Raw genomic sequence first — 20,574 nt, forward strand, 5'->3', positions numbered from 1 at the left:
CCAGTGGCAGGTTACAGGGATTCATGGATTCGAGTTCTGAAAGCAAATTACCCAAAAGCTGTTGTTCGTTCAGACCCACTGCACAGCAGCCAGAGATGAAGTGTTGAAAATGAAAGAGAAGTCCATAAAATCCGGGCAGCTATCTGTGCATTCAGTTCCCATTTTCCTCCAGGTTGAGCATAACTTGCTTCAGGAACAGCTTCTTCCCCTCTGCCATCCAATTTCTAAATGGTTATTGAACCCATGAGCACCACCTCACTACTTTCTTTAAAATGTCTGTTTTTGTACTATTCATCTTAACATAACTATTTAAGATACATATATATAATTACCGTAGCTCAGAGTTTATCATCGTACTGCTGCCACAAAGTTATCCAATTTCTCGACATATGCCAGTGATATTAAACCTGATTCAATTCCATTCTGGCTCTGGAGATTCAGAGTTGACCAATGAGATCAATACAGTGCAGTGTTTGACAAGATTTGCCGGGCAGGGCAGTGGGGGAGTGGGATTGTTAGGTAAAGCACTCCTTCCAGTGTTAAACAGGATGCCTGTGCAGGATTCCCAAAGGCATCCCACAACATTCCTTCCCCACTTCGAAATGTCATGCATAACATGACATGCATAACCAAGACCAAAAATCCATATTAAAGCCAACGGCATTTTGTCTTATTTAAATATGAACACAAAATACAGAATTTGGAAATTATGTGAAACAAGACTGCAGGTGGTAAAGCACTGGTGGGAGTTCAATGGGTCAGCAGCATCTATGGAGGGAAATGAACAGTCAACATTTCGGGTCAGGGCTTTTCTTCTGGAGTCACGAGTGGATAGATGGATCACCTGGATACGTGAGTTAGTGACTGAAGTATAGTTTTCAGTACAACAATAATGAAAGGACATAAAAGCATGAAGGACCGTGCTGGATAATACCAGAGATCAAGGGATTAATGATAATGAAGGGAGGGCAGCAAAGTGCTTTTTCAATAATGGTTTTAAACTATTATTTGCATTAATGACAATTAAAATAGTCTTTAAGAACCTCCTTCAAATAAATCAGTCTACTGAATATGAACTATATTCGAAGTTGAATGTGTGTCAGTGTATGCGACCCAATGGTAGTTCTGAAAGTACAGTACTGTCACAAACCTGCTCAAAATGTAACAATGGCTCACTTTTACAACAAAAACCAAGAAGGTACTTTTCACATGAAGGTATATTTACATGGAATTCTCTGGTTTAGCCGGAAATCATTGGTGTTACCTTCTTTTCAAATGCAGCTTTTTTCTGTACTGTTGAGAATTTAGTACCAAGATTAGAATCAGTAAAATTACAATGTTACAAAAATAATTAATAGTGCAAATGACAAATAATGATGTACGTCCATGGACCTTTCAGAAATCGGTTGGCAGAGTGAAAGAAACTGTTCCTAACATGATGAGTGAGGTCCTCAGTATTCTGTACAATGGTAATAACACAAAGAGGATACTTCCCAGATCAGGGTCCTTGATAATGGATTTCCTCTTGAAGATGTCCTTGATTTTGGGGATGAAACTGGCTGAGTCTACAACCCTTTGTATCTGCTTGCAATCCTGTGCATTGGGGGTTCCATAACAGGCTGTGGAGCCACCAGTCAGAATGCCCCCCACTGTACACCTGTATAAATTTGCAAGAACCTTTGGCTGTCATACCGTATCTCCTCAAACACCAAGTAAGTAGAGTCATTCTTAGAAGGAGCGGGTCATACTGAAGGTATGACCGTCCAGTCCTGGTTGCCTTTGAGAAGGTCATAACAAGCTGTTCTACAATCACTTGAATCACTGGAATATTGATAATAACTGAACAATCATTCAACCACTTCAGAGGACAGCTAAGACCTTGGGACAATGAAGCTTTAGAGGGATAGAAACAGGTCAAGTGAATGAGCATGAAGTTAGCTGGTAGAGTAAAAGGTGGAAGAATGTGATATTACTCTCTAATATCAATGAAAATTATATTTAGATGATGTGAGACTACAAAATGTTGCTGTACAAAGAAATTTATGGAAATCTTAGCACATGAAGTGCAGAAGACTAGCATGCAAGTAAAGAAAGAAATTAGGAAGGCTAGTGAAATATCGAGCTGTATAGCAAGGGGGATCTTGTAATAAATATGTTGTTACAACTTTACAGGGTGCAGTTAAAACCACAGGTAACACCCGGGAAAGGTTTCACTGCTAATGTAATGGTCTTTCTGTAGAAGCAGTGTTTGGGTTATGGTTAGAGACATCGGGTGCTTTGGAATGTGAGCCGTCCCATGAGGGGAGTGTTTTCCTGCTGTGTGTCTGACACCGAGGTGATCCGTCCCATGAGGGGAGTGTTTTCCTGCTGTGTGTCTGACACCGAGGTGATCCGTCCCATGAAGGGAGTGTTTTCCTGCTGTGTGTCTGACACCGAGGTGATCCGTCCAATGAGGGGAGTGTTTTCCTGCTGTGTGTCTGACACCGAGGTGATCCGTCCCATGAGGGGAGTGTTTTCCTGCTGTGTGTCTGACACCGAGGTGATCCGTCCCATGAGGGGAGTGTTTTCCTGCTGTGTGTCTGACACCGAGGTGATCCGTCCCATGAGGGGAGTGTTTTCCTGCTGTGTGTCTGACACCGAGGTGATCCGTCCCATGAGGGGAGTGTTTTCCTGCTGTGTGTCTGACACCGAGGTGATCCGTCCAATGAGGGGAGTGTTTTCCTGCTGTGTGTCTGACACCGAGGTGATCCGTCCAATGAAGGGAGTGTTTTCCTGCTGTGTGTCTGACACCGAGGTGATCCGTCCAATGAGGGGAGTGTTTTCCTGCTGTGTGTCTGACACCGAGGTGATCCGTCCAATGAAGGGAGTGTTTTCCTGCTGTGTGTCTGACACCGAGGTAATCCGTCCAATGAGGGGAGTGTTTTCCTGCTGTGTGTCTGACACCGAGGTGATCCGTCCCATGAGGGGAGTGTTTTCCTGCTGTGTGTCTGACACCGAGGTGATCCGTCCAATGAGGGGAGTGTTTTCCTGCTGTGTGTCTGACACCAAGGTGATCCGTCCCATGAGGGGAGTGTTTTCCTGCTGTGTGTCTGACACCGAGGTGATCCGTCCAATGAGGGGAGTGTTTTCCTGCTGTGTGTCTGACACCGAGGTGATCCGTCCAATGAAGGGAGTGTTTTCCTGCTGTGTGTCTGACACCGAGGTGATCTGTCCAATGAAGGGAGTGTTTTCCTGCTGTGTGTCTGACACCGAGGTGAGCCGTCCAATGAGGGGAGTGTTTTCCTGCTGTGTGTCTGACACCGAGGTGATCCGTCCAATGAGGGGAGTGTTTTCCTGCTGTGTGTCTGACACCGAGGTGATCTGTCCAATGAAGGGAGTGTTTTCCTGCTGTGTGTCTGACACCGAGGTGATCCGTCCAATGAGGGGAGTGTTTTCCTGCTGTGTGTCTGACACCGAGGTGATCCGTCCAATGAGGGGAGTGTTTTCCTGCTGTGTGTCTGACACCGAGGTGATCCGTCCAATGAGGGGAGTGTTTTCCTGCTGTGTGTCTGACACCGAGGTGATCCGTCCAATGAGGGGAGTGTTTTCCTGCTGTGTGTCTGACACCGAGGTGATCTGTCCAATGAAGGGAGTGTTTTCCTGCTGTGTGTCTGACACCGAGGTGATCCGTCCCATGAGGGGAGTGTTTTCCTGCTGTGTGTCTGACACCGAGGTGATCCGTCCAATGAAGGGAGTGTTTTCCTGCTGTGTGTCTGACACCGAGGTGATCCGTCCAATGAGGGGAGTGTTTTCCTGCTGTGTGTCTGACACCGAGGTGATCCGTCCAATGAAGGGAGTGTTTTCCTGCTGTGTGTCTGACACCGAGGTGATCCGTCCAATGAGGGGAGTGTTTTCCTGCTGTGTGTCTGACACCGAGGTGAGCCGTCCAATGAGGGGAGTGTTTTCCTGCTGTGTGTCTGACACCGAGGTGATCCGTCCCATGAGGGGAGTGTTTTCCTGCTGTGTGTCTGACACCGAGGTGATCCGTCCAATGAAGGGAGTGTTTTCCTGCTGTGTGTCTGACACCGAGGTGATCCGTCCAATGAAGGGAGTGTTTTCCTGCTGTGTGTCTGACACCGAGGTGATCCGTCCAATGAAGGGAGTGTTTTCCTGCTGTGTGTCTGACACCGAGGTGAGCCGTCCAATGAGGGGAGTGTTTTCCTGCTGTGTGTCTGACACCGAGGTGATCCGTCCAATGAGGGGAGTGTTTTCCTGCTGTGTGTCTGACACCGAGGTGATCCGTCCAATGAAGGGAGTGTTTTCCTGCTGTGTGTCTGACACCGAGGTGATCCGTCCAATGAGGGGAGTGTTTTCCTGCTGTGTGTCTGACACCGAGGTGAGCCGTCCAATGAGGGGAGTGTTTTCCTGCTGTGTGTCTGACACCGAGGTGATCCGTCCAATGAGGGGAGTGTTTTCCTGCTGTGTGTCTGACACCGAGGTGATCCATCCAATGAAGGGAGTGTTTTCCTGCTGTGTGTCTGACACCGAGGTGAGCCGTCCAATGAAGGGAGTGTTTTCCTGCTGTGTGTCTGACACCGAGGTGATCCGTCCAATGAGGGGAGTGTTTTCCTGCTGTGTGTCTGACACCGAGGTGATCCGTCCAATGAAGGGAGTGTTTTCCTGCTGTGTGTCTGACACCGAGGTGATCCGTCCAATGAAGGGAGTGTTTTCCTGCTGTGTGTCTGACACCGAGGTGATCCGTCCAATGAGGGGAGTGTTTTCCTGCTGTGTGTCTGACACCGAGGTGATCCGTCCAATGAGGGGAGTGTTTTCCTGCTGTGTGTCTGACACCGAGGTGATCCGTCCAATGAGGGGAGTGTTTTCCTGCTGTGTGTCTGACACCGAGGTGATCCGTCCAATGAAGGGAGTGTTTTCCTGCTGTGTGTCTGACACCGAGGTGATCAAGGTCTTTTGTTCGGTGGAAGATGGAGAGAGAAGATGCCAGAAAGGAGTGGACTTAGAGTGGGGCCAGGAGTCAACAAAGCCCGGGGAAATCGATGAAGGACCAGTGGAAGGGAGACCTCGAACTCCAACTTGTGCACATTAGGCTGCTTCATTAAAATGGGCCCTTCTCATAGACACATAGAAAACCTACAGCACAATACAGGCCCTTCGGCCCACAATGCTGTGCCAAACATTTACTTACTTTAGAAATTGCCTAGGGTTACCCGTAGCCCTCTATTTTTCTACGCTCTATGTATCTATCCAGGAGTCTCTTAAAAGACCCTATCGTATCCTCCTCCACCACCGTCGCCGGCAGCCCATTCCACGCACTCACCACTCTCTGCGTAAAAAATTTATCCCTGATTTCTCCTCTGTATATACTTCCAAACACCTTAAAACTGTGCCCTCTCGTGTTAGCCATTTCAGCCCTGGGAAAAAGCCTCTGGCTATCCACACGATCAATTTTTGTTTTTGTTTTACTTTGCTAAACCTTTAGTCCAATTAAGAATTATAAATCGTTTAATTGCATATGGTATATTGACTGTTATTTCGTGGTACTGATTTGTAACAGGGTAACACATCACGCAGCAGCCACACAAACAGGGGGATTTGCACCTCAATCTTACGCGTTTGGTTGGGCCAGAGATGGTCTTCCCCAGACTTTCGCAGCCGTCAGAACCTGAGGGTTACGCACACTTAGACTCATTATTGGAACATACTGTCTAATTTCTGAATGAAGTTGATCTGAAGGATTTATTTTAGAAGGACAACTCCCTGAAAAATATTCAGAGTGACGAGATGAGGAGAAAATACTCCTCTCAGAGTTATGAACCTTTCTCTATCCCAAAGAGATGTGGATAAAGACTTAGTAAACAAATTCAAGGCCAAGAATGACAGACATTTTACCTACAAGAAAGTCAAAGACCCTGAAGAGAATAGGAAAGTGGAATTGAGACCAAAATTGCATTATAGTGCTGGTTCACAGGTTTCCTGCTTCCTATGTACCTATGGGAATGGATAAAATATACAGATTTTGTAACTAACTTCAGATGTTCAGATTATCTGGATAGCTAGTCCATTATAGTAACATAACTATTGCATTGCAACATCTAAGCACGGTGGCTGTTGGGTCTAATCTTCCATTTGCAGTCCTTCAGGATGCAGAATGACTGGTTTAGAGGTGGCTGACATTGTCAAGATGGGACACACAAACTCTCCCACAGGAGGAACAGGAGACACCGGATGGAACGGGTGAGTGGGTGATATGTGAAGCGTTCACAGAAGCCTTACACCTCTGATGTAAGGCTTCTGTGCATGCTGATGCATGTCGGAGGCGCTCAGATTCAGATTAGTTTATTGTCAAACACACCAGGGCACAACGAAATTCTTTGCTCACTTGAAGCTCGGTGTAAACAGTACACATGGTAATAATAAATACAGCCACAAGCGCATAAGCAATGGAATGATGCATAGCATTGAAAATAAGTTTAATTTGATTTCTAGTAATTTCTTTATGTCTTGTGCACTTTAGTGCTGCTACAAAGCAACAAAGTTCATGACGTCAGTGATAATAAACCTGACTTATTCTGATTTTGTCTCCACCAAATCCTTCAAATTCAATATGCTTCAATACCTCCACAGCGAATATGGTCTTTACTATGTTGTTTAAAGGAAGAGTTTAAATCCAGGAAAAGAAAGAAGCAGCACCAGATGTTATAGAGACAGTTTATCCGACCTTCAGCCCTTTCTATCACCACTTCCACTTCCCTTACACCCAGTGGGGATCCACTCCTAGAACAGGTAAAAAAATACCTTTATCAGTCCAGCGTGCATCTGATTTTCAAGCCTTGCATGTTAATAACAGAAAAATTGGAGAGAATGAAGAATTGTACAATACTGACCCACAGTGGATTATTGAAGTGCTTGTGTTCTGGATCGTTTGTTCTATGCAAAATAAAGCAAAGTGATCCTCAGCACTTGGTATAAAAGATTAGTACAATTAAGATTATTTTATGTACCAATTGCACCATCTAGTGGTAGTTGTCAGTAGTGCACCTGCTGCTGTATATTCACAACTACTGTAAGAAACAGTGAAGTTCAAGTTCATGTTTATCATTATCTGACTGCACCAACATACAACCAAATGAAACAATGTTTTTCTGGGCCATGGTGCACCCATAAACATATATCACACACAGCACAAAAAAAATTACCATAAATAAATGAATAAAAACCATGTAGTGCTCAGCACAGGTAATCAGTAAACAGTACAGGAAACAGTAGCACACACAAAATGCTGGTGGAACACAGCAGGCCAGGCAGCATCGATAGGGAGAAGCGCTGTCGACGTTTCGGGCCGAGACCCTTTGTCAGGACTAACCGAAAGGAAAGATAGTAAGAGATTTGAAAGTAGTGGGGGGAGGGGGAAATGAGAAATGATAGGAGAAGACCGGAGGGGGTGGGATGAAGCTAAGAGCTGGAAAGGTGATTGGCAAAAGTGATGCAGAGCTGGAGAAGGGAAAGAATCATGGGACGGGAGGCCTCAGGAGAAAGAAAGGGGGGGAGAGCACCAGAGGGAGATGGAGAACAGGCAAACAACTAAATATGTCAGGGATGGGGTAAGAAGTGGAGGAGGGGCATTAACGGAAGTTAGAGAAGTCAATGTTCATGCCATCAGGTTGGAGGCTACCCAGCCGGTATATAAGGTGTTGTTCCTCCAACCTGAGTTTGGATTCATTTTGACAATAGAGGAGGCCATGGATAGACATATCAGAATGGGAATGGGACGTGGAATGAAAATGTGTGGCCACTGGGAGATCCTGCTTTCTCTGGCAGACCGAGCGTAGGTGTTCAGCGAAATGGTCTCCCAGTCTGCATCGGGTCTCACCAATATATAAAAGGCCACACCGGGAGCACCAGACGCAGTATACCACACCAGCCAACTCACAGGTGAAGTGTCACCTCACCTGGAAGGACTGTCTGGGGTCCTGAATTGTGGTGAGGGAGGAAGTGTAAGGGCAGGTGTAGCACTTGTTCTGCTTACAAGGATAAGTGCCAGGAGGGAGATCGGTGGGAAAGGATGGGGGGGACGAGTGGACAAGGGAGTGGCGTAGGGAGCGATCCCTGCGGAAAGCAGAAAGGGGGGGGAGGGAACGATGTGCTTGGTAGTGGGATCCCATTGGAGGTGACGGAAGTTACGGAGAATTATATGTTGGACCTGGAGGCTGGTGGGGTGGTAGGTAAGGACAAGGGGAACCCTATCCTGAGTGGTGTGGCGGGTGGATGGGGTGAGAGCAGATGTGCGGGAAATGGGAGAGATGCGTTTGAGAGCAGAGTTGATGGTGGACGAAGGGAAGCCCCTTTGTTTAAAAAAGGAAGACATCTCCTTCGTCCTGGAATGAAAAGCCTCATCCTGAGAGCAGATGCGGTGGAGATGGAGGAATTGTGAGAAGGGGATAGCCTTTTTGCAAGAGACAGGGTGGGAAGAGGAATAGTCCAGGTAGCTGTGAGAGTCTGTAGGCTTATAGTAGATATCAGTAGATAGGCCGTCTCCAGAGATGGAGACAGAAAGATCAAGAAAGGGGAGGGAGATGTCGGAAATGGACCAAGTAAATTTGAGGGCAGGGTGAAAGTTGGAGGCAAAGTTAATGAAGTCAACGAGCTCAGCATGCGTGCAAGAGGCAGCGCCAATGCAGTCGTGGATGTAGCGAAGGAAAAGAGGGGGATGGATACCGGTATAGCCTTGGAACATGGACTGTTCCACAAAGCCAACAAAAAGGCAGGCATAACTGGGACCCATATGGGTGCCCATGGCTACACCCTTGGTTTGGAGGAAGTGGGAGGAGCCAAAGGAGAAATTATTGAGAGTAAGAACTAATTCCGCTAGACGGAGGAGAGTGGTGGTAGAGGGGAATTGGTTAGCTCTGGAATCCAAAAAAAAACGAAGAGCTTCGAGACCATCTCGGTGGGGGATGGAGGTATATAGGGACTGGACGTCCATGGTGAAAATAAGACGGTGGGGGCCAGGGAATTTAAAATCATTGAAAAAATTCAAAGCATGAGAAGTGTCACGAACATAGGTGGGAAGAGATTGAACAAGGGGGGATAAGACAGTGTCAAGGTATGCAGAAATGAGTTCAGTGGGGCAGGAGCAAGCTGAGACAATAGGTCTACCTGGACAGGCAGGTTTGTGGATCTTGGGTAGGAGGTAGAAACAGGAAGTGCGAGGTGTGGGAACTATGAGGTTGGTGGCAGTGGATGGGAGATCCCCAGAGCTAATAAGGTTGGTGATGGTATAGGAGACAATGGCCTGGTGCTCCTTAGTGGGGTCATGATCAAGGGGTAAATAAGAGGAGGTATCAGAGAGTTGTTGCTGTGCCTCGGCCAGGTAGAGGTCAGTACGCTGGACAACAACAGCTCCCCCCTTATCAGCAGGTTTTATAGTGAAGTTGGGATTGGTGCGAAGGGAGCAGAGAGCAGAGCGTTCAGAAGGAGTGAGTTTGGAATTGGAACAGGGTGTGGTGAAGTCAAGACGGTTGATGTCCAGTCTGCAAATGTCCCAATGCGGACAGGAAACAGTAAACTGTTTGCTGACTTAGTGACGAGACCTCGATGGTAGCAGGGTACTCATTAGTCCTGATGATCCTATATCTCTTTCCACAGTAGTGGGTCAAAGAGATTGCAGGAAGGGTGGTAGGGATCCTCAACAATGCTTTGGGGCCTTTGTTAGCAACACTCCAGGTAAATGAGGTAAATAGGAGGAGTGATCCTCATAGTGGTTTTTACTGTTCTGTGTAGGGTCTTGCAGTCTGATGCTTTGCAGCTTCCGTACCGAACAATGATGCAGCCCAACACGGTGCTCCTGTAGAAGGCTGTTAGAATGGAAGTGAGGTGCCTTGCACGCCTCAGTCTCTCAGAAAGTGTAAGAAGTGATGTGGGTCCAGGTTAGTTCATCTGTTATGTGCACACCAAGAGAGCTTGCATTCCTCACTCTCTGCAGCAGAGCCATCGATGTGCAATGGGGAGTGATTAACCTGTGCCCTCCCCAAGTCCACAATCATCTCTCTTGCATTGTTCATGTTGAAACTCAGGTTGTTGATCTCGCAACACTTGACAAGCCTCTCTGCCTCTTCTCTGTACAATGACTCATTGTTGTTGATGAGGCCAACCACTGTTGTATCATCAGTGAACTTAATGATGCGGGTTGAGCTGGATTTGGCCGTGCAGTCATGAGTCAGCAGCGTGAACAACAGTGGGCTGAGCACACAGACCTGGGGGGCACCAGTGCTCAGTGTGATGGATTTTGAGATCTTTCTGTCAGCTTGGACTGAGTGGGGTCTTTCCGCCAAGAAGTTCAAGATCCAGTTACAGAGAAGGGCGTCAAGTCCCAATGGGGACAATTTACCCACCATGCCTGAGGGATTGATTATGTTAAACACCGAGCTGGAGTCAATGAACAACATCCTGGTATATAAGGCATCATTTTTGAGGTGGAACAGGACGGAGTGGAGGGCCAACGCTATGGCATCATCAGTGGATCTTTTGAGTGGAAGGTGAACTGGAAAGGGTCCAATGCGGCTGGAAGATGGGATTTTATACAATCCATTACCAGTCCTAAGCACTTTGTGATTGTTGACATCAGTGCCACTGGGCTGTAATTGACTAGGCAAGTTACCATTGCTCTTTTGGGCTCAGGGATGATGGTGGCTGTTTTTAAGCCTGCAGGGACCATGGGATGTTTCAGAGAGATATTAAAAATGTCTGTTTAGACCTCTGCTAGCTGGGCCGCACAACCTGACTAGTTATGTTCTCCATCCGTGCACTTTACACGGGGATACCCCTCACCTCAGCTGCGGTCAGTCAGGGTGCCAGTTCCTCCAGGGGAGAGGGGACTTTCCTAGATGTTATATCATTCAGATGTGCAGAGAAGGCATTCAGCCTATCAGAGAGGGAGGCATAACTATTGTTGGTGCACAGGGTGGACTTGTGGCTATAGTTGGTATTCCTTGCCATATGCGCCACACGTCACTGTGGCACGCAGGGATAAGGAAATCAGATATGTGGTCTGAGTATCCAAGCTGAGGGTTAGGGCAACCTCCATGAACATTGGTATAGATGAGGTCTAATGTATTCTCTCCCCTGTTGCCAAGTTGACATGCTTGTAGAACTTCAGCAGGACTGTTTCAAAGCTGGCCTGATTGAAGCCACTATTAAGAATGAAGACACCATCAGGGTGAGTGGCGTCGAGGTTGCAGATGGGAGACGCTGGGACTGTGGGCCTGCAGGGATCCGTTTTAAGTCTTGCTTGAATACCAGTGCACTTACTTCTAGCGGCCGTTGTAGTAGACCTCAGCATGGAGCAAGGGCCCTCTCCCCGCGTTAGTCTGCAACCTTTGTTATTTCACTCGCTAACGAGGTGCACTTGCAGACTTTAGTATTCTTTATTACCAGCAGTGTTTCCAGGCATAGCTTTCACTGTTAGTTGGAGTCACAGTGGGCACTGCGTCCATGAGCACAGCCATCTTGTAACATAAAGAGCATCAGTTTGTTTCCACTTGGGGTGCAGACCAGGATATTTTCCCCCCAAGGTCAGAGCAGAAGAATTCCTTGACCTCAAAGAGGGTTTCTGGGGCTAAGTATACCCTGGATGTTTCTTCCACATATTATCTCTAAAATCAAGATCCTCTTCTTGCCTACCCTCATTGTTTCCCACTAAGGTTCACAGAAAGACTGCAAACTATTTACTCCCCGATTCTCAGATGGCAAAGGCAAATATTAATGAAGTTCACCACTAGCGGAAGGCAACAGTGGGAAAAAATCAAGACATCAATTGAGGAATAAAATTCACCGTCTAAAATTCACCAGCTGTGATCCCTGCCTGCCAATCTGCTTCTGAGGTCAGGCATGGGATATATTTCAACAACACTCTCTCAAGTCCACCAGGTTGAATGCATGCAATATATGGAAGAAGTTGGATGATCTTGTAGCACAGTTGGAGATTGGCAGATACGATGTTGTGGGCATCACCAAGATATGGCTGAAAGAAAACCATAGTTGGAAACTTAACGTCTAAGGATACAGCTTTTATGAAAGATCAGGCAAAGGAGGTGGCATGGCTCTGTTGGTAAAAAATTGAGATCAAACCCTTAGAAAGAGGTGACAGAGAATTGGTAAGTATAGAATCCTTGAAGGTTGAGTTAAGAAAATGCAACTGTAAAAAGATCCTGATGGGAATTATATACACTCCCTGAACAGTAGCCAGGATGTGGGATATATATTTCAACAGGAAGTAAAAAAGGCATGCATTAAGGAAAATGTTATGATAATCACGATAGATTCCCCTTATGCAGATAGATTGGGAAAATCTGGTTGGTCCTGGACCCCAAGAGAGAATTTGTAGAATGCCTACAAGATGATTTTTTGGAGCAGCTTGTGGTTGAGCTTCTTTACTCAGAGGGTGGTAGCTGTGTGGAACGAGCTTCTGCTGGAAGTGGTAGAGGCAGGTTCAGTATTGTCATTTAAAAAAAAATTGGATAGGTATATGGACAGGAAAGGAATGGAGGGTTATAGGATGAGTGCAGGTCGGTGGGACTAGGTGAGAGTAAATGTTCGGCACAGACTAGAAGGGCCGAGATGGCCTGTTTCCGTGCTGTAATTGTTATATGGTTATATGGTTATTTTATAGGAAGGATGTGGAAGCTATGGAGAGGGTGCAGAGGAGATTTACCAGGATGTTGCCTGGATTGGAAAACAAGTCTTATGAGGCAAGGTTAGCAGAGCTGGGACTTTTCTCTTTGGAGCATAGAAGAATGAGAGGGGACTTGATGGAGCTCAACAAGATTACGAGAGGCATAGATAGAGTGGACAGCCAGTACCTGTTTCCCAGGGCACGAATAGCAAACACCAGAGGGCATGTGTACAAAGTTAAGGGAGGGATGTTTAGGAGAGACATCAGGAGTAAGTTGCTTTTTTTTTTTTACACAGAGGGTTGTGGGTGCCTGGAATGACTTGCCAGGGATGGTGGTGGAGGCTAAGACATCAGGGGTTATTTAAGAGCCTCTTGGACAGGCATATGGATGAAAGAAAAATAGAGAGTTACGGGGTAATGTGGGTTTAGTATTTATTTTAGGAATATATGGGTCAGCACAACATGGAGGGTCGAAGGGCCTGTACTGTGCTGTAGTATTCTAGTGTCTAGGAAGTCAAAGACAGCACAAAAGCAAAAGAGAGGGCATATAATATAGCAAAAATTAGTGGGAAGTTAGAGGATTAGGAAGCTTTTAAAAACCAGCTGGAGAGAAAAGATGAAATATGGAGGTAAGCTAGCGAAAATATCAGAGGACACCAATAGTTTTGTTCAGATATATAAAAAGTAAAAGAAAGGCAAGAATGGATATTTGACCTCTGGAAAATAATGCTGAAGAGGTAACAATAGGGGGACAAAGTAAATAGCAGACAAACTTAGTAAGTATGAATAAACTTCTCTTGGGCTTCCAGCTGGGTACGGGTATCAATTATAACTGACAGTTCAATAACAAACTCTGCCATATTCATCAGGGATGATGCCTGGGCATGTCTAGGCCATTGGCATTTATACCTCTGTAGACTGTCCCTCCTGACTGGATCGTCCTCATCCCATCAGGTTTCTGCTCTCCCACCTTGTTTACAATTAAATTCCTGTTCTTACTTAGAACGAGACATTCGTCTTTGTTAAAATTCTTTTCTCCTAGTTTTATTTCAATGACTTCCTTTGCCAGGTGGTCCCAAAAGGTGTTGGTGCATCAGAGTAGCTTTGTGCTGTTGAAGTTAATCCTATGGCTATTGCGAATGCAATGTTCTGCTATTGCCAATTTCTGATATCACAATCTGATACAACTTTCATGTTCCTTGATGCGGGTTTCCACCATGCGACCTGTCTGGCTGATATACGCTGCTCCACAATCACAGGGAATCCTGATTTCCAGGTCATCGTTGATCCGCCTATACCATGTCCATTTCTCTTGATTCTCAGCACATTGATGTGTTTATCTAAAAGCCTCATCCATGCCCATCCTGTTTTCCTATACTGCCACCCCTAGCGGTGTATTCAAGGCACTTACCACTCTCTGTGTAAAAGTTTGCCCCATACATCCCCTTTGAAGTTACTTCCTCTCATATTAAATGCATGTTCTCTGGTGTTAGACATTTTGGCGCTGGGAAAATATACCAACGTATACACACAAAATGCAGGAGGAACTCAGCAGGCCGGGCAGCATCTATGGGAAAGAGTGAACAGTTGACATTCCAGTCCGAGACCCTTCATCAGGACTGGAAAAAAGAGATTAGAAGTCAGAGTAAGAAAGTTGGGGGTGGGGAAAGAGAATGAAGTTCAGGGTAGTAGGTGATAGGCAAAGGGGTGAGAGGGGAAGGGGTGAAGTAAAGAGCTGGGAATTCGATTGGTGAAAGAGATATAGGACTTAAGAAGGGGCAATCTGATGGGAGAGGACAGAAGGCCATAAAAGAAAGGGAAGGGGAGGAGCACCAGAGGGAGGTGATGGGCTGATAAGGAGATAAGGGGAAATGGGAATGGGGAATGGTGAAGGAGAAGGATCGGGCATTACTGGAAGTTCAAGAGATACTGGCTCCCTACTGTCTTTGGCTCTCATGAACCTCATTGAGGTCTTCTCTCAGCTTCCACTACTCAAGAGAAAAACAACCCAAATTGTTCTAGTCTCTCATTATAGGACATGCTCTCTAAAATAGGCAGCATCCTGGTAAATGTCTTCTGCACCCTACACTTCTTTCCTATAAGGGGGCTGACCAGAAAGGAATGCAGGTGTGGTCTAACCAAAGTTTTATAAACGTGTAATGTAAAGGTCAGCATGCCATATGCTTTCTTTATCGCCTCATCAACCTATGCAGCCACTTTCATGGAACCCAAGATAACTCTGTACATCAACATTGTGAAGGGTCCTATCATTACCCGTGTACTGTCCCTTTATATTTGATCTCCCAAAGTGGGCCTCATACTGGGCCAGATTAAACTCCACGTCCCTATTTCTCCGTACTCATCTGCGTTCTGATCTATATTCCACTGTAACCTTTGGCAATCTTCTATGCTATCCATAACACCACCAAACTTTGGTGTACTTACACCAAATTTCAGCTCTCACTGGTACTTTATTTGGGAAGAGATTTTGAGTACCATAGATTGTAAGCTTTATCTCAAACACACACAAGAAAATGCCAGAAGCACTCAGCAGGTCAGCATTATTTTGTATTTTTATTCAGACATCTGTCATTTGTTGATTTTCAGTTGTTTTATCTCTTATTTCATTTCTGATGAATATTACAAAAACACTTATGCTAACACCAATTTGCCTACTAACAACATGTGCCCTGCCTAGATTATCGACTAGTTATGGGATTTTCCTGGTAAATTTATTATTACCACATGTACCAAGGTACAGCAAGAAACTTCTCTTGCGTACTGTTCTTACCGATCAATTCATTATGCAGTGTACTGAGGTAAAACAATTACAAACTGCAGAATGTGCAGTGCAGGTATACAATAAGATGCAAGGTCACAACAAATTAGATGGTGTGGTCAAGAGTGTCATCAACAATTGAATCAGCACCCATCTTTCTGACGGAAGAATTCATCACTGTACTTCATCATTTTTAACCATGTTCACCTCACACAAAGGAAGACAGTTGTAATTGTTAGAAGTCAATCATCCCAGCCCAGCACATCACTGCACATCTTGAGGGCAAAATCCTACGCATATCTATTTTCAGCTATTTTAATCAATGATCTTTCTCCCATCATAACACAAAAAATTGGGATGTGCACTGGTGAATACACAATGATTCATTCTATACACACTTGCCAGAAAATGATGCTGTCCATGCCATATGCATTAGATTTGGACAACATTCAGACCATAGCCCAACAGTTATCAAATAACCATCTCTAAGTGGATAGAATTTAACTTCTTACATTTGAGATTCAAGAGCATTACCTTTGCTGCGTCCCCCAACACTGCCATACCACTATTGACCAGAAACTCAACACTACTAGCAATTCAAAAACTATGGGTGCAAGAACAAGATAGAAACTGGGCATTCTGGAATGAGTGACTCGGCTCCTGACAACCCAAAGACTTTTCAGCGTCTTCAAAGTGCAATTCAGGAACATGATGAAATGTTTTCCATTTCTCTGTAGCTCCAAAAACTCTGAAGAAGCTCCACACCACCCAGGATAAAGCAGATACTCCTACAGCAACTCCAAGTCAAGTGGTCCCCTACCATGACGAAAAGCAATGGCCATAAGTGCATGGGTGTGCCAAAACCTGCTGGCTTCTCACCAAAGAGCACACCATTCTAACATGGGAGTACAGTATATGATCATACGTTCATTATTTCTGGGCCTAAATCCTGGGAATTGCTAATGAAGGTGGAGCGAAGTTAAGATGGCACTAAACGGTGACTCCTTTGCTTGCATCTTTGGAAACAGCTCTATTTCCATCTTCAACATCTTTATTTTTCCCTTTCAGGGTTCTTTTGAAGACCCTGACCTGGAGTTACACGCTGACTTCAGTTTTTGCGGGAATGGGACCCATTCTCAGCGTTTCAGGACTGGCCATTGTTCAGCACGCCAAGGGTTTGGCCTGAGAGTCCAGCTCAGATTTGGAAGCCTAAGATCTCGGGGCTCTGGAGATGGGCGAATCGAGGGTCAGTCACAGCAGGAGACACGTGTGCTATTGGGGGAGTCGGAAGATCTACTGCTATGTGCTCAAAGACCCGGGATCTTTGGGAACAGAGCTCAGAAAAAGCGACGTAATGGACATTGAACGTTGTAAACCAGAGAGTGGTTTGTTATGTCTCCCCGCTCTGGGAAAAAGGAGACATCTCCTCCTCCCTTATTAGAGAGAGAGAGAGCCTGTAGTATGTCGAATGCCAGATGAAACGCAGTCTTTGGGGTAACTGCAAGTCTGTATCTTGACCGTTGCTTTGCTCATGCTTGAGTGCTCGGTGGTGGGTGCCGATGGGGGGAGGGGGGATCGTTGCTCGCTGCCGCTTATGCGCGTGAGGGAGGGGAGCCGGGGGGGGGGGGGACTTTGGGGTTCTTACATTTAACTGTCGTTCATTCTTTGGGGTACTCCTCTTTTTGTGAATGTTTGCGAAGAAAAAGCATTTCAGGATGTATATTTTATATATTTCTCTGACATTAAATAGGACCTTAGAACAACACTGAAGTCACCTTCATCAAAAGGAGTTCAGCAGATCAAGAAGATGAGTCATCGTCAGGGCTTACCTACTCCTGGAAACTACAGGAGAATATTGGTTGTTTGTGCCCATCTGCTCCCTTTTGTGAGCTGATGTCTTCTTCTGTCTCCATTGACACACACAGACCAGTTCCTTGACCAACATAGTAGTGGCGATTTTACCTGGTATGTAGATGCCTTACGATTAAATTCCTCATGGTTCAAGGAGTATTCGACCTGGAAGCTAATTACATTTGGAATGAAGGGAGCAACGTTAGATAATTAGCATCAACATAGTAATTAAATCTTAATTAAAAACAAACATAATTTTAAAACAAAATAAGCAAAGTGCACAGTAAACAGTAATGTACAACCATCTTTCTTAATTACTTGAGTCTTATTTACAGTATATACATTCCTCGGGACCGTATAATACCATCCCAATTACGTTATCAGAGTGATAATCACCAATGCAAAATGGGTCTATTCAAGCATTTTTCTGTATTGGAAATATCTACATAAAATATTTGAAATTTTACATTAGCATTACCTAAGTGCTATAATTACTTTAATTATAGAAGCAATGAATTAAGTGTAAATGTGTTATTTATAATATATATAGCATATATTAAAAAAAACAAATTGGAAGTATAATAAAGTCTGAAAATAGCTCTGGCAATATAGCTCAATGAATCATTACTGACATCAATCATTGAAGGGCACTGCTTGCTCTTAGAAGAAATGTGAACATGGAATTTCACTTCATTAATGACCAAATGAAAATAAAACATATAACTAGAATACAGAACAGGCCCTGCAGCCTGCGAGGTTGGGCTGAACTAATTAAACTATCACCTGCATTGTTCCTCTTTGCTCTCCTAATTCCTGCCTTGAGTTCTTTTCTAGCCTCTATAAATCACTTGATTACCTTTTCAAAGAACTCTAAGATTTGTGTGTGTTGGTTGTTAACACAAACACATTACACTGTATAACACACACAAAATGGTGGAGGAACTCAGCAGGCCAGGCAGCATCTACGGAAAAGAATACAGTTGACCTGAATGGAGAGGGAGGTTGAAGTATAGAGCTGCAAAGTTGATTGGTGAAAGAAACTGAAGACCATGGAAGAAAGAACAGGGGGAGGAGCACTAGAGGGAGGCAATGGGAAGGCACGGAGATAAAGTGAGAGAGGAAAAAGGAGATATGGAATGGAGAAGGGGGGGGAGGGGTGGCAGTACCAGAAGTTTGGGAAATCGATGTTCATGCCATCAAGTTGGAGACGACCCAAATGGAATACAAGGTGTTGTTCCTCCCACCTGACTGTGGCCTCATCGCGATGTTGGAGGAGGCCACGACTGACATATTGGAATTAAAATGGGTGGCCACTGGGAGATCCTGCTTTTGCTGGCAGACAGAGCGTAGGTGCTTGGCGAAGCAGTCTCCCAGTCTACGTTGAGTCTCATCGATATACAGGAGGCCACACCAGGTACACTGGACACAGTATATGACATCAACAGTCTCACAGGTACCTGCATTCCATTCAAGTAGCCTTCCCCCTTCCCCTTCAGGTTTCACCTATAACCTTGTGTTTTCCTCTCCCCTCTCCTCACCTTTTTTTCTCCTGTCCTGCCAAAGGATCAAGGCCCATAAAGTCAACTGTACTCTTTTCCACAGACGATGCCTGGTCTCTTGAGTTCCTACACGTTTTGTGTGTGTAGCTCGGATTTCCAGCATCTGCAGATTTTCTCTTGTTTAACATTACACTGTGTATTTTTATCCACAAATATTAGAAATTTGAATCTTGACTATCGATTACAGGTCAATGTTCAATGCCATAATCCTCTCAGTATACAGTGCTGATAAAGAACATTCACCACCTCCCCGGGAAGATTTCATGTTTTATTGTTTTACGACATTGAATCACAGTAGATTTAATGCAGCATTTTTGATACTGATCAACAGAAAAGAGTCTTTCATGTCAAAGTGAAAACAAATTTCTACAAATTGGTCTTAATTTATTAAATACAAAATAATTGATTGCATAATTACTCACCCCTTTCAAGTCAGTATTTAGTAGATGCACCTTCGGCAGCAATTACAGCCTTGAGTCTGTGTGGATAGGTCTCTATCAGCTTTACACATCTGGACACTGCAACTTTTCCTCATTCTTCTGTACAAAACTGCTCAAGTTCTGTCAGATTGCATGGAGATCATGAGTGAACAGCCCTTTTCAAATCCAGCCACAAATTCTCAACCAGATTGAGGTCTGGACTGACTTGTCAACTTCATGGCATTAACTTTGCTGTTTTTAAGCCATTCCTGTGTAGCTTTGGCTTTATGCTTGGGGCCATTGTCTGGCTGGAAAACATCTTCTCCCAAGTTGCAACTCTCTTACAGACTGCATTAGGTTTTCCTCCAGGATTTCCCTGCACTTTGCTGCATTCATTTTACCCTTTACTTTCACAAGCCTTCCAGGGAAGCATCTTGACAGCATGATGCAGCTAGCACCATACTTCACAGTAGGGATGGTGTGTTTTTACAACGAGCAGCATTTGGCTTATGCTAAACATAGCATTTCATCTGATGGCCAAAAAGCTCAATTTTGGTTTCATTACCAAAATGGAACCTTCTTCCAGTTGACTTCCAAGTCTCCGATGTGCCTTCTGGCAAACTCTAGTCGAGATTTCATGCGGGTTTTTTTTAAACAATTGCTTGCTCTTTGTCACTCTCCAATAAAGCTGCAACTGATAAAGCACCCAGGCAACAGTTGATATATGTGCAGTTTCTTCCATCTCAGTCACTCAAGCTTTCAACTCCTCCAGAGTTGTCATAGGTCTCTTGGTGGCCTCCCTCACCTTTTTGCAGATTTGCTTAGTGTTCTTTTGTGTTCATGGTGTAGCTTTTGCCAGAATACTGATTCGCTAGCCCTCCTCCCCTTCTTACCCCATCCCTCATTTATTATTCCCCCCCCTTTTTTCCCTCTCTCTCTGCCCCTCTCACAAACACTCCTTGCCTGCTCTCCATCTCCCTCTGGTTCTCCCCTCCCACTTTCTTTCTCCCTAGGCCTCCCGTCCCATGATCCTTTCCCTTCTCCAGCTGTGTATCCCTTTTGCCAATGAACTTTCAAGCTCTTGGCTTCATCCCTCCCCCTCCGGTCTTCTCCTATCATTTCGTATCTCCCCCTCCCCCTCCCCCTCCCCCTCCCAAATCTCTTACCATCTTTTCTTTCAGTTATTCCTGACGAAGGATTTCGGCCTGAAACATCGACTGTACTTCTTCCTATATATGCTGCCTGGCCTACTGCGTTCCACCAGCATTTTGTGTGTGTTGCTTGACTCACTAGCTG

This window comes from Hemitrygon akajei, chromosome 9 (assembly GCF_048418815.1).
Source record: "Hemitrygon akajei chromosome 9, sHemAka1.3, whole genome shotgun sequence".
NCBI classification, from domain to species: domain Eukaryota; kingdom Metazoa; phylum Chordata; class Chondrichthyes; order Myliobatiformes; family Dasyatidae; genus Hemitrygon; species Hemitrygon akajei.